The sequence below is a fragment of the Schistocerca gregaria genome, chromosome 2 (assembly GCF_023897955.1).
Source record: "Schistocerca gregaria isolate iqSchGreg1 chromosome 2, iqSchGreg1.2, whole genome shotgun sequence".
In the NCBI taxonomy this organism is placed as follows: Eukaryota; Metazoa; Arthropoda; class Insecta; order Orthoptera; family Acrididae; genus Schistocerca; species Schistocerca gregaria.
Window position 1 is genome coordinate 894,225,133 of NC_064921.1, and position 20,696 is coordinate 894,245,828.

Consider the following 20,696-nt stretch of genomic DNA (forward strand, 5'->3'; position numbering starts at 1 on the left):
TCGACAGCTCAGTGTAAATCTTTGGCAATAGATTGGCTGATATATGATAAAGACTTGCGACTTAGTAACAGCTGATTGCTCCTGTACTCCAAGAACACATTAGCAACTTCTCTCACCATACGTCACACCTTTTTCAGTTTGCATTGATCATCAACCATAATTGCAATGGCTATACCGAGTTCTATCCAAAATGAATCCTCTAAGACAGAGATTTCTCAATCTAATCCTGCGCATGGTGACGCTAAGTCTGCACAGCCTTATGGACACAGCTACTTATATCACTGAATGGAATTTGTGCCTTTCTTGTTTTATACTTGCAACTACAATGATGTTGAGACTAGGAAACTGGTAATTTAAAATGGAACATTGCAAACTGTGATATTTATTCACATTCTCAGGAACGACTGATATTGGATTCGACTACAGAATTATGGAAAATTATTACACATTATTGTCCGGCACGTGTTCGTATCAGAGTGAAAGTTGAGGGAAAGACAGATCTGCATGCGGCGGACTCGGTACCATAAGGAAATGGATGGAATGCAAGCACGAGAGGACTGAAAGACTTAAGTCGAAACAAGGCCCAGGGAGTAGACAACGTTCCATTAGAACTCCTGACAGCCTTGACAGAGCCAGCCCTGACAAAACTCTGCCATCTGGTGTGCAAGATGTATGAGACAGACGAAATACCCTCAGACTTCAAGAAGAATATAATAATTCCAATACCAAAGAAAGCAGGTGTTGACAGATGTGAAAATTACCGAACTATTAGTTTAACATCCACTGCTGCAAAATACTAACACGAATTCTTTACAGACGAATGGAAAAGCTGGTAGAAGCCGACCTCGGGGAAGATCAGTTTGGATTCCATAGAAATGTTGGAACACGTGAGGCAATACTGGCCCTACGACTTACCTTGGAAGAAAGATTAAGGAAAGGCAAACCTACGTTACTAGCATTTGTAGACTTGTAGAAAGCTGTTGACAATGTTGACTGGAATACTCTCTTTCAAATTCTGAAGATGGCAGCGGTAAAATACAGGGAACGAAAGGCTATTTACAAGTTGTACAGAAACCAGATGGCAGTTATAAGAGTCGAGGGGCATGAAAGGGAAGGAGCGGTTGGGAAGGGAGTGTGCCAGGGTTGTAGCATCTCTCCAATGTTATTCAATCTGTATATTGAGCAAGCAGTAAAGGAAACAAAAGAAAAATTCGGAGTAGGAATTAAAATCCCTGGAGAAGAAATAAAAACTTTGAGGTTCGCCGATGACATTGTAATTCTGTCAGAGACAGCAAAGGACTTGGAAGAGCAGTTGAACGGACTGTCCTAATGTCCTGCAGCCATAGTGGCATCGTAAAATGTTAATGCAAAATCAGCACCAGCATCGTCAAATATATATAGGCCTAAATAACAGCATATGCACGAGTCATGTTGTCAACAGCACTACTGTTCAAAACAAACTGCCGTACAGGAGGCACAAGATGTTTGTGTTATAAGTTCACCAGATGTAACTACTGTAGTCTTCAATGATTAATTGAACATCGTAAAATAATAAAGGGGGGATACAATCGGTAAATTTTGTAATGAGCTTATAAGGTATAAGAGGCATTACAGTAATAAAAAGCGATGAAACAGAACATGACAAAAGTTGGATTGTTAAAAACAGCAACAGTTAAGAGACAGTAATTGACATATGCTCAAGTGTCAATATTTTAGATAATGACATAAGTAATAAACAGCTTTCATAGTGCACAGAATAATATAAAAACTATAAAAGAAGTAGCTAAAAAGCCGCAATGAAAGAAAACATGCTGCTGCCCACAATCAGCGCCCCACTATTAGGTCGTTTGAAAAAAATTCGGCTCGACTTATTTCCGGCTTTACCCAGCTTTCTGTGCCTAGAACTATTTGAGCTTCAGTGCTTTCTATTATGACTTGGAGCTCTGTTTCTTTCCCCACACAGCTACGACAATTTACAACTACAATACCCATCGTTTCTATAACTAACTTACTGTGTTTTACCTGGCCTCTTTTAGACGAACGCCCTTTCTGAGGTTCCCTGAGACTCTCTGACCTAAAAAGACGCCCAGTCTCTTCCACACAGCCCCCGCTACCCGTGTAGCCGCTTCCTGCGTGTAGTGGACTCCTGACATATTAAGCGGAACCCGGAAACCAACAACCCGATGATGCAAAGCGAGACAGCTGACATCCGAAACGCAACCAAGAATCTTGACTCCACCGTAACCACGATTAATCACAGATTAGACAGAGTAACTACGCAGGTAGAAAAACTAACTGAGGGAATGTCAAACTTGACTCTGGAAACTGAAACGAAAGTAAAGGGGAGGCTAGATAGTCATGAGAGAGAATTTAGAGAAAAGTATGAGAACTGGATTGCTGGAAATTTGTCGAAGATAAAATTAACAAAGACCTAGTAGAGACTGTGAAAGCAACCACTCTTGGTATCTTGTCAGCTCCTGGAAGCTCCGGAGACACCGTAATGTCTGAACTCGGTAGCATTAGGCGTACCCTTCAGCAAGAATTACCAAATTGGATGCAAGAGGTAACGGAACAGCTAAATAACCTGAAGGCACAAGTGAGTGGTAGTTCCCGAATACAGAGACCGAATTATCCTAACTCGTTAGCCTCAGAGGAAGAAGACGAATTATTTTGGCAATTCCGAGTACCTGTTGTATCTAATGAACACACTTCACCACCACATATTCCAGTTAGTCACCGAAACCAAGAATCTGATTCAGTAGTAAAAATGATGAAGGAAGAAAGCATGATAAAGCATCGAGTTTTTCAAACCTTTAACCCGGAAAAACGAAATATCCACCCAATTGTTTTTCTTCGTGGATTCTCTGGCATTGTTCCAAATCTTCTACTAAGAAATTCGTCAGTGAAATAGAAGGAATTATAGACTTCTTTACGAAGGCGCTTCTGAACACCTTCGCTCCAAAATTTGCTGAGGAAACAGTTCTCAAATTCCTCATACGTTTGACACTTATCAACCATTTCGGTTCCCCATATTGCCGATTCGCCACCTATATATCCGGTAACAAATTGGATACGCTGTCTATCAGTCCACGAATTTGGCCACCAGCCTTTAGACTTAATTTTAGAAGTATTAGTAACTAAATTGTGTATTGCTGCTGGAAAAGTAATTGAAAATGTGTTTCCTTGAACAATGGGAACGTTTCTGGACCAAAGTGACTTTAAACCTTTGTGAAGTTTATTATTATTTATAGTACTGAGCTTCTTGACTTCATTTCACAAATAATTTGAATTACACGTTTTTCAGTTAGAAAAATTTACCTTGCCTTGATGAATTACCCCCCAAAAAAATCCCTTATGACATTATGGAATGGAAGTAAGCGAACCATGTTGGCTTTTTTTATTTTTATTTCCCCAATGTCTGACGACATATGCATTGCAAATGAGTTATTTAGTTTACAAGTTAGTGAGTAAATTTAAAGTTTTGTGGATCATTTGTACAGTTAACTGTAATGTTGTTAACAAGCATTTGACATTTCCATTACACATTCATATGTAAATACACTCCTGGAAATTGAAATAAGAACACCGTGAATTCATTGTCCCAGGAAGGGGAAACTTTATTGACACATTCCTGGGGTCAGATACATCACATGATCACACTGACAGAACCACAGGCACATAGACACAGGCAACAGAGCATGCACAATGTCGGCCCTAGTACAGTGTATATCCACCTTTCGCAGCAATGCAGGCTGCTATTCTCCCATGGAGACGATCGTAGAGATGCTGGATGTAGTCCTGTGGAACGGCTTGCCATGCCATTTCCACCTGGCGCCTCAGTTGGACCAGCGTTCGTGCTGGACGTGCAGACCGCGTGAGACGACGCTTCATCCAGTCCCAAACATGCTCAATGGGGGACAGATCCGGAGATCTTGCTGGTCAGGGTAGTTGACTTACACCTTCTAGAGCACGTTGGGTGGCACGGGATACATGCGGACGTGCATTGTCCTGTTGGAACAGCAAGTTCCCTTGCCGGTCTAGGAATGGTAGAACGATGGGTTCGATGACGGTTTGGATGTACCGTGCACTATTCAGTGTCCCCTCGACGATCACCAGAGGTGTACGGCCAGTGTAGGAGATCGCTCCCCACACCATTTTGCCGGGTGTTGGCCCTGTGTGCCTCGGTCTTATGCAGTCCTGATTGTGGCGCTCACCTGCACGGCGCCAAACACGCATACGACCATCATTGGCACCAAGGCAGAAGTGACTCTCATCGCTGAAGACGACACGTCTCCATTCGTCCCTCCATTCACGCCTGTCGCGACACCACTAGAGGCGGGCTGCACGATGTTGGGGCGTGAGCGGAAGACGGCCTAACGGTGTGCGGGACCGTAGCCCAGCTTCATGGAGACGGTTGCGAATGGTCCTCGCCGATACTCCAGGAGCAACAGTGTCCCTAATTTGCTGGGAAGTGACGGTGCGGTCCCCTACGGCACTGCGTAGGATCCTACGGTCTTGGCGTGCATCCGTGCGTCTCTGCGGTCCGGTCCCAGGTCGACGGGCACGTGCACCTTCCGCCGACCACTGGCGACAACATCGATGTACTGTGGAGACCTCACGCCCCACGTGTTGAGCAATTCGGCGGTACGTCCACCCGGCCTCCCGCATGCCCACTATACGCCCACGCTCAAAGTCCGTCAACTGCACATACGGTTCACGTCCACGCTGTCGCGGCATGCTACCAGTGTTAAAGACTGCGATGGAGCTCCGTATGCCACGGCAAACTGGCTGACACTGACGGCGGCGGTGCACAAATGCTGCGCAGCTAGCGCCATTCGACGGCCAACACCGTGGTTCCTGGTGTGTCCGCTGTGGCGTGCGTGTGATCATTGCTTGTACAGCCCTCTCGCAGTGTCCGGAGCAAGTATGGTGGGTCTGACACACCGGTGTCAATGTGTTCTTTTTTCCATTTCCAGGAGTGTATATTGTGAAGCATTATTCAAAACGTCTAATTTTTTAAATAGATGTGTACAAGATGATCGTAGGTGAGCACTGCATGTTATTCTTATGGCAGGTTTGTGAGCTATGAACGCCTTCTCTCTTAAAATTGAGTTACCCAACAACATTATTCCGTATGACATTGTTGAATGAAAGCATGCAAAATATTTCAACCACTGATTTGTCTCTCCCAAAGATTTGTAGTGGTTCTAAGTGCAAATGCTGCTGAACTAAGTTGTTTCAGGAGTTCCAAAATGCGTTTCTTTCAGTTCAGTTTCTCATCTCATATATGAGAAATAAGAATGGACCTAAGATGGTGCCCTGTAAAGACCCTTTAAGTGATTTATATCCAGTCAGAAGAGTCTCTGACATTATACATTGGTTTGCTATACCATCACTTCCATAAAAGCTCAATTTATTCAGGAGAATATTGTGATTCACATAACCAAATGCCTTATACAGGTCGCAAAAAATATCAGTTGGTGCTGTTTTATTTAGTGCTTGCAAAATTTGCCGTGTGAATATTCAACAGCCATTCTCACTTGCACAACTCCTTTGAAATCCGGACTGTGGTTACCTGAAGTGAAGATATTATTGTTACATAGGTGGGATACTAATCTAGAATACTGGACCATCTCAAAAATTTTGGAACGTTATATCAGTAGTCCAATGTGCCAGTAGTTATTGGCGACTCTCTTATCACCTGTTATATGCAGGGGTTTAAAATGGCGCATTTCAAGCTCTCTGGAAAAATTCCCTGAGTTAGTGAGGCGTTACAGTTTTCAGAAAAGACAGTGCTTATTATAAGTGAACATGACTTAACTCCAGGAAATCCAGATGTTTATTTTTGAGAGAATATGTAATTTTATTATTTTCGGTAGGAGAAGATGGTGAGGCATCCATATCATTGATTTTATATAAACTGATTGTTCAACATACTATTTTCATTTTTCTCTTGAACTGTCCGTCCTTATATTTTCTACTATATTTAAAAATGCATATTAAATACATCTGCTACCTGTGACGATCATTTATAGCCCTTTGTTTAGATACGTCAGCAGTTTTATGATATGCTCCTCCTAGCTCAATTTTTTATCAAGCAACAGTTCCAAGAACGTAGCATAGTCATCCTCATCTATCTGCTTATTTTAAATGAAACAACAAGTTCACTGTTAAACGGTGTAAACTGTTTAAACGGTGACTGGTAACAGTGAACTTGTTGTTTCATTTAATGTCAGTAACAGTCACGGTAAAGCCTAACCTAAAAAAATGTTCGCATATCTGCTTATTGTTTTATTTTAGATACATAGTGGAAAGGGGGAGGGAAGCTCTACAAGACCTGAACTTTCAGTTTAATGATTAAAGATTGGCTAGGAACCATTTATTACTGTTCATGAAAGTTCCATTAAGTGGTGTTGCTAAAATTATACTTGTTTTGCTGTTTATTGCAATGTTTGTTCCATCTGCACATAAGAATAATTTGGCACACAGAATTGTTATTGAAGAAAGGTAATTGACAAAAACAGGTAAGCACAGAGAGACAGAACCCTGTGGGACACAGCTTATAAATAGTTACCAGTTGGACAATACCTAATGGCATAATACAGAAATCTTTCCTATTGGTTCCCTTTGTTTCCTACCAGAGAGATCGATCTGAGCCATTAGTTTTCTGTTACAATGCAATACTCTAATTTACATAAAAGAATATCCTGATTTATGCAGTCCGATTCCCTTAAGTACATCTCTCTAGCATAGTTTCTCTATACACTCCTTCCACCTTTCTGCTTTTCCTTCTTTGCTTAGAACTGGGTTTCCATCTGAACTCTTGATATTCGTACAAGTGGTTTTCTTTTCTCCCTAGATCTCTTTAATTTTCCTGTAGGCATTATCTACCTTACCCCTGGTGATATTTTCTTTTACACCCTTACATTTGTGTTCTAGCCATCCCTTCTTAGCCGTTTTGCACTTCCAGTCGATCTCATTTCTGAGACGTTTGTATTCCTTTTTGCCTGCTTCATTTACTAAATTTTTATATTTTCATCTTTCATTAATTAAATTCAATATCTCTTCTGTTACCCAAGGATTTCTACTAGCCCTCGTCTTTTTACGTAGTTGATCCTCTGCTGCCTTTACTATTTCATCTCTCAAAGCAACCCACTCTTCTTCTACTGTATTTCTTTCTGCCATTCTTGTCAGTCGTTCCCTAATGCTCTCTCTGAAACTCTCTACAGCCTCTGGTTCTTTCAGTTTATCCAGGTCCCATCTCCTTAAATTCCTCCCTTTTTGCCGTTTCTTTAGTTTTAGTCTACAGTTCATAAGCAGTAAATTGTGGTTATAGTCCACGTCTACCCCTGGAAATCTCTTACAATTGAAAAGCTGGTTCCTAAATCTGTCTAACCATTATATAATCCGTCTGAAACCTTCCACTGTTTCCAGGCCTCTTCCAAGTATACAACCTTCTTTAATGATTCTTAAACAAAGTGTTAGCCATGATTAAGTTATGTTCTGTGCAAATACTACCAGACAGTTTCAGTTTCCTCTCTCATTCCTTACCCCCATTCCATATTCACCTACTACTTTTTCTTCTCTTCCTTTTCCTGCTATCAATTCCAGTGCCAGATGACTATTAAATTATCGTCTTTCTTCACTGTCTGAATAATTTATTTTATTTCATTGTATATTTCTTCAATCTCTTCATCATCTGCGGTGCTATCTGGAGTATAAACTTATACTAGTGTGGTTGGCGTGGGCTTCGTGTCTATGTTGGGTACAATAATGCGTTCCTATGCTGTTCGTAGTAGCTTATCCCCTTGTCTACGTTTTTTTATTCATTGTTAAACCTACTCCTGCATTATCCACATTAGATTTTGTGTTTATAACCTAGTATTCATCTGACCAGAAGTCTTGCTCCTCCTGCCACCGAACTTCACTAATTCCCACTATATCTGACTTTAACCTATCCATTTCCCTTTTTTAATTTTCTAGCGTATCTACACGATTAAGGGATCTGTCTTTCCAAGCTCCGATCTGTAGAACGACAGTTTTGTTTCTCCTGATAATGACGTCCTCCTGAATAGTCCCTGCCCGGAGATCCGAATGGGTGTTATTCTGTCACCTGCATATTTTACCCAAGAGGGCGCCATCATCATTTATCCACGCAGTAAAGCTGCATGGCCTCGGCAAAAAGTACGGCTGTAGTTTCCCTCTGCTTTCAGCCGTTCGCAGTACCAGCACAGCAAGGCCATTTTGGTTAGTGTTACAAGGCCGGATCAGTCAATCATCCAGACTGTTGCCCCTGCAACTACTGAAAAGGCTGCTGCCCCTATTCAGAACCACACGTTTGTCTGGCCTCTCAACAGATACCCCTCTGTTATGATTGCACCTATGGTACGGCCATGTGTCTCGCTGAGGCACGCAAACCTATCCACCAACAGCAAAGACCATGGTTCATTTCTGTTTTTACATTTATGACAATTCCAGATGAATATGGAAATTTTTCCTTTCTCCACCTCCGCTTTCCAGAAGTGAAATACTAACCTACATCTTATAATTTTTAGCACGTGTGTACCTGTGTTTAAATGAGGATGGAGACAAATTATATTACCTGGCTTTTATACTCTGATTCATCAACAGGGATAAGCAGTTGAACAGAATTTGGCTTAAATTAATTTAACAGCTCAGCTCTCGAATATTTTTATGCAATAAAGGTAGTTGGCAATTCACACCGACCGACATATAACTGGGTGGAAATATAATTTGTGTTTACTGCTGAAAATGTTCAACCTACTACTGTTTGTACAGATGTATGGCGGAATTCTGTTGTTTTGTTTATCTCTCAAGCTGGCGGTTTATTTCAATTCTAACCTCTCTTGAAACTATGCTCTTTTGTGTCATCCGTGCACTGTACCGCCGCTACCAACTAGTTGATCGTAGATCGCATTCGACGAAACTCGTTACAGTGACACATTTCAAGATCTGAAGACAATCCTACATTAAAACACCACGCCTAATACATTTTTTTCCTTCGGTTATTACATATTAGGTTCAGTTATTTGCATATAACAAACAACAAAGCAAAAAAATCATATTCTGCACTGTATAAGAATTCAAAGAGAGGCCTATTGTCAGTACACTTGTTCTACCTCAATAAGTTATCCATGAAAATGGCTTTAGAAGTATGCCCAGCAACGTTGTATTACTTTCCTGTTAGTCGTATTTTTTAGATGACGTCCTAAATTTATTAAGAGCACTGTACAAATAAATTAAACACCTATAGAAGGCTGTAGCCTTGACAATGATAGCCTGAATCATTGAGTTCAAGTCATGGTATGAAAACAACCCCAAAATATCACAGAATTACCTCTGTATTGAATTAGATCTTAGCACACAAACTTATTTTTTTTGAATATGTGGTGACGATCACCGAAAAGTCTCTCAGATTTTCTCAGTTCAAATCTTGGGTGTAACCGTTTTGCAGCATCCGGAAATACTGAATACTGCGTCCTGATTTTTTTCTTCGTCTATGTCGCACGATACATTATCTACTGTAGTGGTGATATTACCAGTGGAGTTGAATGTGAGGGTACTTCCCTGATGCAGCATAATCCATTAGTCAGCTCCATTATCTCCTCTTCTTCTCTCTTCCTTCCTTCCTCACTTTGGATCGTTACAGTCCCTCTTTAGTTGCTACTCGAATATCGGCAGCTATCCTTCTCTTTCATGAGAATGTCTAAGCCTCTGGTTTTTTTAATTATTTTTTATTTAACGTTGGCCTGTCTCTCCACTGTATCATATCTCTGTTCTAGGCTTGTTTGCTTAGTTTTACTGGTACTTTCCTATCTGAAGCAGTTTCTTTAAGTGTCGAGACTGCCCTACGGCCGCTGTGGCCTTGCGGTTCTAGGCGCTTCAGTCTCGGTCGCAGGTTCGAATCCTGCTCGGGCATGATTGTGTGTGATGTCCTTAGGTCAGTAAGGTTTAAGTAGTTCTAAGTTCTAGGGGACTGATGACCTCGGACGTTAAGTCCCATAGTGCTCAGAGCCATTTAAACCATTTGTTCTACGGCAGCGGTTGATACCTTAACATGATCTTATACTTTTCTAAGTGTTCTCTTCTGTGGGCGTACGTACTCCTCCCTCCTTGATTTTATGGTCGCAGTATCCTTTGCAATTGTATCGATGTTCTTCGCGTTGGTATCAGGCCCTCCCAGTAAGGTGGTGCATTGAGCGGATATTACGTTAAAAATAGGGTTTTGTAACAAAAAGAATTGCGAATAATATGGTGTATTGGAATTCTGAATAAATCAGTCTGCTTTCAGAAAAAAAATGTATTGCTTTACTTATTGAAAGCCCCTCGTGTATTCACAGTAGTTCCTCTGGTAAGTATGAATACCATCTGTAAATTTGTAAGTCGTTAGGTTAGAGATACCAGCGAACAATAATGGTATGAATATTTCATACTTGGAGAAAGCTTTTGACAATGTTGACTGGAATACTCTCTTTCAAATTCTGAAGGTGGCAGAGGTAAAATACAGGGAGCGAAAAGCTATTTACAATTTGTACAGAAACCAGATGGCAGTTATAAGAGTCGAGGGGCATGAAAGGGAAGCAGTGGTTGGGAAGGGAGTGAGACAGGGTTGCAGCCTATCCCCGATGTTATTCAATCTGTATATTGACCAAGCAGTAAAGGAAACAAAAGAAAAATTTGGAGTAGGTATTAAAATCCATGGAGAAGAAATAAAAACAGTGAGGTTCGCCGATGACATTGTAATTCTGTCAGAGACGGCAAAGGACTTGAAAGAGCAGTTGAAAGGAATGGACACTGTCATGAAAGGAGGATATAAGATGACCATCAATAAAAGCAAAACGAGGATAATGGAATGTAGTCGAATTAAGTCGGGTGATGCTGAGGGAATTATATTAGGAAGTGAGACACTTAAAGTAGTAAACGAGTTTTGCTATTTGGGGAGCAAAATAACTGATGATGGTCGAAGTAGAGAGGATATAAAATGTAGACTGGCAATGGCAAGAAAAGCGTTTCTGAAGAAGAGAAGTTTGTTAACATCGAGTATAGATTTAAGTGTCAGGAAGTCACTTCTGAAAGTATTTGTATGGAGTGTAGCCATGTATGGAAGTGAATCATGGACGATAAATAGTTTGGACAAGAAGAGAATAGAAGCTTTCGAAATGTGGTGCTACAGAAGAATGCTGAAGATTAGATGGGTAGATCACATAACTAATGAGGAAGTACTGAATCGGATTGGGGAGAAGAGAAGTTTGTGGCACAACTTGACCAGAAGAAGGGATCGGTTGGTTGGACATGTTCTGAGGCATCAAGGGATCACCAATTTAGTATTGGAGGGCAGCGTGGAGGGTAAAAATTGTAGAGGGAGACCAAGTGATGACTACACTAAACAGATTCAGAAGGATGTAGGTTGCAGTAGATACTGGGAGATGAAGGAGCTTGCACAGGATAGAGTAGCATGGAGAGCTGCATCAAACCAGTTTCAGGACTGAAGACCACAACAACAACAACATTTCATAACAGTCTTTGAAGTCCTCGTCTTCAGAGCTGGTGTTGCGTTCAGCTAGCATTTAGCACCTGTGAATTTACTCTTCTGGCATCTTCTGATAAAAACGATGGCACTTGTAATTCACAGTAACATTTCCTACACTGTAGTATAAAATCAAATGGGCGTCGTGTGTAAATATATTTACAGCTAGTTTTATCTCGCGCCGTACACGGATGCAAATAGATGGTAGTGAATTCAGTTCCTAATTATATCCAAGTTTACTGATAATGTGCTGTGAAATGCTGCTTCTAATGAAGAATGGACATTGCAGATAATATTGTTTCACAAGTTATCTCTAAAACGTTAGCCGCTGAGATCAAATAAATAATTTCCGCTGACACTTCACATGTAGGATGCTTACTGAAAATATGCAACATGGCGAAAACAGTTTATACACATACGTGACTGAAATAGGCATATTATTTACTCTTTTATTGTTGTTTTTTATAGGAAGAGGGATCATGGATCATACTGGCATTCGTGAATGTCTCTTTTAGATCTGTTCAGAAAAACAGAACACATTGCAAGACTAGCGATAGGTCGTTCACATTCACAGGACACGTACATGAAATGATTAGCATTTGAACAATGTCAGCCCACGGGTTCACGGTCAACATCGATATCACGTCGCAACACCACCTTTCGGTAAAATGTGCCTGCGACTCTCGTTGTCACTATAAGCCGAAAATAATGGATTAGTGTGACTTGAGCAGACGTGCAGGATTTCTCGTAGACGTATGCGCGAACGGTACCGTCAAATTAATGAGCTTGAAAGAGAGTGGATTGTTCGCATGAGAGAATGTGATGCATCTATCTGGGAAATTGCTGCGGGTGTGGGACTAAGTGTTTCGGCAGTTCAACGGGTGTGAGCCGAATAGTCCACGGAAGAACGTAGAACGCGACGAGAGGTCTGGTCGCACCACCCAGACCGCCCCCTGAGAAGATCCATACCTAATCCGAATGGCACTGCAGCACGGATCTGTGTTTTCCTCGTCTCTGTCACAACAGTGGAACAGTGGGGCACATCGTGCACTGTCAGGGGTGACAGTCCGTCGCCGTTTATTACGGTATGGGTTACATGCGCGTCGTCCACTCCTCCACCTACTTTTGACAAATGTGCAGAAGCATGCTAGACGGCAATGATGTATGGAACGACATCACTGGGGTCAGGATGACATCAGATAGTGTTTTAGAACAAATCCAGGTTCTGTTTATTTGAAAATGATGGTTCGCCGCCGACAGGGGGAGCAGCATCACAGTGAGTGCATTCGCACAAGAGATGCAGCGCCAACTCAAGCCCTTATGGTGTGGGTGTTGCTGCACGAACACATGCCTTCTTGGTGTCACAAGATGTCAGCCTTTTGCCCCGGCCGGCGAGATCACCAGACTAGTCGCCAGTCGACAATGTGTGGGATATGGTGAAACGAAAACAGCAGCTCTGTGACTCAATGCCAGCCATCACAGGTGAACTTTGGAACCAGGTTAATGCAGGATGCATGGCCATACCGCAGGACGCCGTTCGCGCCTTGTGCGTGTCGACACCATTACGCATGGAACAAGTTATCAGGACCCGTGCCTACCAGGCAACAGGACACATGCTGAACTGAGGTGACAAACACTAATCGTTGTAGCTTAATAACAGTAGTATGACTTTTTTAAATAGCATCCTGTATTTTTCATTCGGTAATTCATTTCCTCTCCTAAAGACTTACTCAAAAATTCACTGAAACACAACGTTATTAATTTGAAAATACAACATTGACTTTGACGCTCCCAGCGCTTAGTGCAGGTACTCGGGGTAATGGAACAATGGACACATCCAAGTGCTGACGCTGACAGAGGACAAATGTAAACATAAGTAGAATGCACACCCATCATTCCGTCAACTATCGTCAGTTGTAGAGTTGCGTGAGTAGAGTGTACACCAACGCAGGGAAGGTAGAAATGCTACTCGTCTATGGGGAATGTAAGTTAGCAGAACAGTAATTGCAATACTGTTTTCTAACACACGGGTACATTTAGTACAGTAGTTTAGTCCTTTTAAATAGTGTTGTGAAGAGTAGGCATACAGTGAAGGCTGTCAACAAACTACATCGACATAACGTTTCTTTTATTGTTGTTGTTGAAGGCAGGAGAAATGCTATCCAGGCAGCCGAATTGTACAGAGAGCGATATCCTGACAAGAGCCCACCTTCCCGACGGATGATTTCTCGTCTTGTTGTGACGCTTCAGGAAACGGGAAGTTTCAACCCACGACAACGCAATCGTCGTAGCACTCGCACAAGCGAAGCTGCCAAAGTTACTGTTCTCGCTTTCGTTGCTATGAATCCACATGTGAGCACACGGCAGCTTGAACACGAGATTGGCACTGCTAAAACCAGTGTACATCGTATTCTTACACGTCACCGGTTCCATCCTTACCATGTGCACCTACATTAAGAATTTCATGGGAATGATTTCCAGAACCGTATACAGTTCTGTCAGTGGGCACAGCAGCAAATCCTCGCCAACCCGAACTGCTTCTCCAATGTTCTATTTACCGATGAATGTTCCTTTTCAAACAAAATTATTGGTCCAGCAACAACCCACGATGGCTTAGACAGGTGGAACATCAGCGCCAATGGTGAGTTAACGTCTGTTGTGGAATGCTTGGTACTACAATTATTGGCCCTTATTTCATCAATGGTAGTCTAAACGGCACAACGAATGCCAACTTCCTGAGACGAATTCTTCCTCCTCTTCTGGATAAAGTGCCGCTAAGAACCAGAATGCTCATGTGGTATTAACACTACGGATGTCCAGCACATAATGCCTTGAGTGCACTTCGTGTTCTGAGCCGAAGGTATTCTGCATGCTGGATTGGTCGAGGAGGAACAGTTACTTGGCTTGCTAGGTCTCCTGATTAAAATCCTCTGGACTTTTTTCTTTGGGGACGCATTAAAGACGTTGTCTATCGCGATATTACAACAACGCAGAGGTCATGCAGAAGCGTATTATGCTTGCTTGTAATTCTCTTCAGCAGGCAACACTCGAAGCAGGAAATATTCTTTCATTCAACGAGTGCACCAGTGTATCGGTGTCCAGGGTCACCACTTTCAGCACTTTTGAATTTCTTACTCCTGGGCAATGGTACAGGAGAGTCAAAGTCAATTTTGTGTTATGTTTTTACTTGGTTTTCAGTTGTTTTTCGACAACTCCAGCAATTGGACGAGTTTGTGATCCCGGGCTCAATGTTGTGTTATGTAACTAATTACGTTGTGTTTCAATGAATGGTACACTGTGATACTTTTGAATAGGTCTTTAGGGGACGAAATGAATTACCGAATAAAAAATACAGGGTGCTATTTAAAAAAGTCATACCGCTGTTCATATCTTTGTAGAATATAAATCATGCTGATTGACGTCCCCCTGACGGTTAAAGAACATTTGCTTGAAACATTTTGTAATTTGCATCGGGAAAAGCAGTTTTTTAGGGTGATCAAGATAAATGGGACAAATGCCAGTGGAAATGGAATGTCCTGTGGTGTAGGCTGTGTTTACGTGAAATGGACTGGGTACTCTGGATGTTAGGCTACTTGGAGACCATCTGGACTTCATGTTCCCAAACGATGGAATTTTTAGGATAACACTGGACCATGTTGGCAATTGGTTTGAAGAACATCCTGGACAGTTTGAGCGAATGGTTTGGCTTTCCAGATCGCCTGAGGTGGGTGTCATCAAACATTTACAAGACGTAAAGGAGGGGTGAGTTTGTGCACAAAACCCTGCAGCGGCAACATTGTCACAATTGTGGTTGGCTATAGAGACAGCATGGCTAAGAAGTACTTTTGCAGGGGACTTCCAACGACTTGTTGGGTTCATGCCGCGTTGAGTTGTTGCACTATGTCGGGAAAGAGGAGGTCCAACAAGGTAATGGGAGGTATCCCATGACTTTCGTGACCTCAGTGTATGGTCTTAGGGGTATAGGTACAGATATTTTGATACTTGTAGCTTAATATGTTCCCACTAAAATGTGTTGTTTGATTTTTTTTCTCTTCTGCAAGCAGTCTTCTTGAAAACACATCACATAATTTACTAACTGATGTTTTCTGCATTGTCGTAACTGCAGCACTAAGTGAACTACGCCTGTCAGTATGGATTAACCATTTTGGATACACGCGTCCACACCTTAGCACCTTACCACCTTCCCTGGGGAAAAAACATACACGTACTAACCAACTTACAAACATATGACTTGTAATACCTATAATTATTAGTCTGCCAATGACAGTGTTACACCCCGTGTCTAAATATTCAGATGTATATAGGCTATGTACACCAAAGAACCAAGGAAACTGGTACACCTGCCTAATATCGTGTAGGGTCCCGCGAGATCTCAGAAATGCCGCAACACGACGTTACTTGTACTCGACTATGGTCTAAAGTAGAGCTGGAGGGAACTGACACCACGAATCCTGTAGGGCTGTCCATAAATCCGTAAGAGTACGACGGGATAGAGATCTCTTCTGAACAGGGTGTTGCAAAGCATCCCAGATACGCTCATTATGTTCATGTCTGGGGAGTTTGGTGGCCAGCGGAAGTGTTTAAACTCAGAAGAGTGTTTCTGGAGCCACTCTGTAACAATTCTGGAAGTGTGAGATGCAGCATTGTACTGCTGGAATTGCCCAAATCCGTCGGAATGAACAATGGTCATGAATGGATGTAGGTGATGGGACAGGATACTTAAGTACGTGTCACCTGTCAGAGTCGTATCTAGACGTATCAGGGATCCCATATCATTCGAACTGCACACGGCCCACAGCATTAAGCCTCCACCAGCTTGAGCAGTCCCCTGCTGACGAGCAGGGTCCATGGATTCATGAGGTTCTCTCCATATCCTTACACGTCCGTCCACTCGAAACAATTTGTAACGAGACTCGTCCGATCATGCAACATGTTTTCAGTCATCAACAGTCCAATGTCGGTGTTGAGGGACCCAGGTGGGGCGTAAAGATTTGTGTTGTGCAGTTAGCAAGGCTACACGAATGGGGCTTCGGCTCCAAAAGCCGTAACAACGATGTTTCATTGGACGATTCGCACGCTGACACTTGTTGATGACGCAGCATTGAAGTTTGCAGCAAATTGCGGAAGGGTTGCACTTCTGTCACGTTGGACGATTCTCTTCAGTCGTCGTTGGTCTCGTTCTCGCAGGATCTTTTTCAGATTGCAGCGATGTCGGAGATTTGATGTTTTCCCCGATTCCTGCTATTCACGGTACACTCGTGAAATGGTCGTACGGGAAAATCCCCACTTCATCGCTACTTCGTATATGCTGTGTCCCATCGCTCTGGCGCCGACTTTAACACCACGTTCAAACTCACATAAATCTCGATAACCTGCCATTATAGCAGCAGTAACAAATCTAACAACTGCACCAGTCACTTGTCTTGTGTTGGCGTTGCCGACCGCAGCGCCGCATTCTGCCTGTTTTCATATCTTTGTATTTGGATACGTATCTCTAAGTTTCTTTGACGCTTCAGTATTTTTAATTTTGAAGAACAGTGTACTAGTGTTGTGTTGAAATCGACTGCGAGAAAGAAGACGTTATGGTGTGATGTAAAAATGTGCGGTTGTGTTATCTTTTTCGCTGTGAGTTTTAACTGCGACAGTAGTGCATTTAAGGTATTGGGCAAGTTTTTTTTTCTCTCTTATATATTCTTTCTCCTTTTATATGTTTTAAAACAAAAATTGTAGACACCACGATGAGCTGTTTTGTTTTCTACTTCGCAGTCAGTTTTAAAAGGAAAGATATATTTATGGCTCACCGGTTTATGAATAGAATACCACTACTTAATCTGAATCGCTCGAAACTTTGTAAACCTAGTCGTTCGCAGATGGAAATTGTGCGAAGTACTGTCACTGAAGCTACTATCCTCACAGATCAGCAGCACGTGTCACTCATTCCCTGTATACCAATAACGCCAACTGATTTACCAATTTATTTTAAGCCACTTATTCAAGGTTAGAGAGAGTGGGGGGGGGGGGGAGGGGGGGAGAAGAGATGGACAGATAGTGAGTAGAAAATGACATTGAGAGGGGGAAGGAGGAGATGAACCGTAAGAGTGGGGGAGGATTAGATGGGTAGAGAGAGGGAGGAAGAGCTGATGGACAAAGAGAAAGGGGAGGAGGAGAAGATGAGCAAAGAGAATGGGGAGAATGATAATTGTCAACATATTATGGCCTAACAGTTCCTTGTATACGTATATCAGAATCGCTGAGAAAGAAACTTTGTAATAAATGAATAAAGGATAAGTAAAATATGCACTGCCGGTCATATGCTGTAGTCTTTTGAATCCAGACATTGTGACTGTGCGTTTAAAATTAGTTGCGACTTTTGACAATTCAGTGCGGAGCGATTCGAGAGAAGAATGTTGCCAGCGTGTACTGAACGCGTCAGTATACGACTATAACGCCAGGCCTGCTCGGCGCGTAATCTGTCAGCTGCGCAAGCTGCCAGATCTGCAATGTTTCTCAGTCGATTTTAAAGGAACTAAACGGTAATAAACTCTGAGTCTCGTACAACTTATAGCTTCATTCGTCAGTTTCATGATTAATTACCTGTTATTTCGTTATTGATAATTTTTTGTGATATTTCGGTATTAACTATTGCAAAAGAAATTCTTCAAGTTCGCAGCGTAAATAGGGCTCGCTATGAATTTGCATTTGATGCGTGTAAGTCATATGTTGCTGCGTATGATATTTAGATAACAAATTATTGTTTAAACCTCGAAGGCTATCGCTGTCTCTAATGTTGAGAAAATGGAATGTATGTAAAGGACTCCGTCACGAACGCACTTACCTGTGAAAAAGCCAAAATGAGACATTCGTAAATTCCTCATATAGCACAAACCGTCTAAGATATCGAAACAAGATTTTGGCAAATGATAGTACGCAAAGAGAAGAGTATGATCTATATGGGAAACTTCCATATCTAGCCGGCCGCGGTGGCCGAGGAGTTCTAGGCGCTTCAGTCCGAAACCGCGCTGCTGCTACGGTCGCAGGTTCGAATCCTGCCTCGGGCAGGGATGTGTATGATGTTCTTAGGTTAGTTAGCTTTAAGTCTAGGGGATTGATGACCTCAGATGTTAAGTCCTTTCATGCTTAGAGCCATTTGAACCATTTTTCCATATCTACCACAATATTCAAGTAACTGCAGTTTTTTAATGAAGTAGCCTGTGAAACGATAATTGCTGTTGGTTTTGCAAGAATATAAGTGAAGAAGCTGTACATTTATTTTTGTACTGAAAATGGATTTTTTGATAACTATTGATATGTCGTGCTCTCAGTCGCTAGTTTAATAATAAGCTGTTTTAGGATTCTGCTGCAATTTCAATTGTGTTAGGTTGTTAGTGAGAAATATACGTGTAAACTCTGCTGTGTTTTGGCAAAAGAACCGTTGCTAACACAGCAACAAGAGATGCAGCGTATTGATCAAAACGCTGTATGGTCCTTTTTGAATCCATGTCTCCTCAACTACTTTCTTGGTATGACTGACAACTTGAGACCAGTTCTGTGATAGAACATTTGCAATGACTTTTTTTGTCAGTATTTGATCCTCACTGAGTATATGTTTCTTGTTGTTTTTTGCGTCATTACTTTTCGACTAGGCCCATATATTCTCAGTTGGATTTGAAACTATGCTCTTCAGCATTAGCCATTTCGACAACCTGGTAGCGTGGAGTTTTTAGCTTGTACAGTACCACATATTCCATCGCTTTACACAAGCTAGGTACAACTTTATCCAGTCGAACATTTCATTGTACCCAGAGAAAAACAGCCGTATTCCTCCGCTGCATCATTGGAGCTCTATCCACCACAACCGAGTGGTATTGCGCGTTGTCCATGACTTTTGTCTATTTCGGAGGAATATTTTGCAATAGTAAATTGTATTTACAGCCGTTGAACGTGTTCTTGGACGACCCTTTAATTGCGAACTTAGCCGAGCGGTCTAAGGCGGTGCAGTCATGGACTGTGCGGCTGGTCCCAGCGGAGGTTCGAGTCCTCCCTCGGGCATAGGTGTGGATAATTTAGGTTAAGTAGTGTGTAAGGTTAGGGACTGATGATCTTAGCAGTTAAGTCCCATTAGATTTCACACACATTTTTCAACTGCGAATATCGTGTTCATACGTGCTGCACTGTTGTTATTAATGGAATGCCAACACGAAATACTCGTTCACAATACCTGACGACAGTAGAACAGTTCAACGCCATAAAATATCGCGTTACAGCGAGACCTGATAATCGTAGGTGCATCTAATGCGCGACACCACGTGGTACTGTTCAGCCATGTAGTGGCAAAAGGGTCTCTTAACCACCCGAACTGCTGCCGGCATGGTAAGGAAAGCCGCCTTTCCATTGGCGTTACTCGGGCAACGGCGTCATATCCTCTCCAGTGAGCCAAACATCAAAAGTCGCAACTAATTTTAAACGCACTAAAAGAGGCGTTTAGTAGTGAAAAGATGTGTGACATTCTACCTCCTCCCCTCTCTACACAGTCCCTTTCCTTTGGCTCAACGTTATCATCATTTACATTGTTCTTCTGCTTAACTCGCTCGTGTAAAATAATTTTTTTGCATTGTCTGTATTTTCTTTTAAGTTTTCCCTCTTTCCATGCTCGTTCTCGGAGTAAAAGCTTTAAGTCGTTGATGTTAATATTAAGATAAACCGGAAAAATCTATCAAACGTGATTATGGAGCTGAAACAACTAGACTGCGCTGTGCTTTCAAAACTGTTTGTTTTCAGCCATAAGTTATGGTCGTGGGACGTCAGAGAGCACACCTTCTCGATATTCGCCCGTACCCGTTTTCCTTTCATGTACTGTTGACACACTAAATAGACACTGGCGATTTATACACTTTTTTGTCAACAAATAAAGTACTTATCTGGAAGTGACACGCTGTCCTATGACTTCTACTTTGTACAGCAGCCGGCCGCTGTGGCCGAGCGGTTCTAGGCGCTTCAGTCTGGTGCCGCGCTGCTGCTACGGTCGCAGGTTCTAATCCTGCCTCGGGCATGGATGTGTGTGGTGTCCTTAGGTTAGTTAGGTTTAAGTAGGTCTAAGTTCTAGGGGACTGATGACCTCAGATATTAA